Raw genomic sequence first — 1,488 nt, forward strand, 5'->3', positions numbered from 1 at the left:
GTGCCCTGCTCGGTGCTCTGGGATGGGCTTTGGCCGTGCCCTGCTCGGTGCTCTGGGATGGGCTTTGTCCTCGGGGCTGCCCGGGCACTGCTGACCCACCCTGAGCCACCCCTTTCCCACTTCACCCCTGTGCCTGGTTTCACTCCTTCCCAGGTGCACAATCCACCATTTGGACTTGACGAATTTCACCCCATTTAAGATTGCTCAGTGCTCCAATCTATCTAGATCCCTCTGCAAGGCCTCTTGTCCCTCAAAAAAATCCACAGCACCTCCCAGTCTGGATCATCAGCAAATTGCTACTGGTGCATTCACCTCCAGCATCCAGACCACTGACAAACACATTGAGCAGGACACTGTAACTAACAAATGAGGATTTTGTTTATGTCTGGTGATGCTATTCTTCACTTTTCTTATTTTTGTAAAGAGGCTACTTTGAAGATTTCCCATGCCAGCCACTAATGAAAAATTAAAAGAAACAACGTAATTTGTTTCTAAACATTAATTCCATGCAAAGTATAAACACACATATGCTTGGGAATATTGAGTATTTTAGGAATCCTGGAAATTCCTGAAAAAGCAAGCCAAATGTGTCCTGGGCTGCATCCAGGGCCCTGTGGGCAGCAGGGCAGGGAAGGGATTCTGCCCCTCTGCTCTGCTCTGCTGAGACCCACCTGGAGCACTGCAGCCAGCCCTGGGCTCCCAGCACAGGAGGGACAGGGACCTGCTGGGGTGAGCCCAGAGGAGGCCATAAAGATGACTAGATGTTGTATTGCACTAAATAGTTATTTAGTTGTTTGCACTGGGTGTTTGGTAATTTGCACTGTTCACATGATCTGTATCCTATGACCACATGGTCTTCCCCTTCCCCCCACCCAGGGCAAGTGTCAGCCTTGGTGGTCTCTTCCTGGGTTACCCCTTCCCTCCTCGCTTGTATCCCATTGGCTGTAGTCCTTCTCCCCCAGCCCCTTTCCGAGCCCTTAAAGCCCCCTAGAGGCAGCTGGCTGGCCTCTTTCCCACCTTGGAAAATAAAGGTAGGACGTTGGTTCCCACATGGAGAAGAGCACTCCTGGTCTTTTGCCTTTGTCCGTGTAAGACTGTGTGGGCTGGAGTCCATAGCTTGCCAGATTGGACCTCAACAGCCTGCCCAGACATAGAGTCTTTCAACTAGGGGGATGGAAAACCTCTGCTCCAAGGACAGTCTGAGAGAGCTGAGATTGTCCAGCCTGGAAAAAAGAAAGCTCTGGAGGGACCTTAGAACTCCTTCCAGTACCTGCAGGGGCCTCAGAGGAAAGCTGGAGAAGGATATTTACAAGGGTAAGGAGTGGTGGGACAAGGGGCAATGAGTTAAATAGGAAGATCAACTCAGGCTAGACAGAGAGAAATTTTTTCTGTTGAAGGTGGTGAGTCACAGCCAGGTGAGAGGCTGTGATCACAAAACCACCAAAAACTAACAAAAAACCCCAAAAGAATGGCAGAAATGAGGCAGGC

Source organism: Geospiza fortis, unplaced genomic scaffold (assembly GCF_000277835.1).
Source record: "Geospiza fortis unplaced genomic scaffold, GeoFor_1.0 scaffold163, whole genome shotgun sequence".
Lineage (NCBI taxonomy): Eukaryota > Metazoa > Chordata > Aves > Passeriformes > Thraupidae > Geospiza > Geospiza fortis.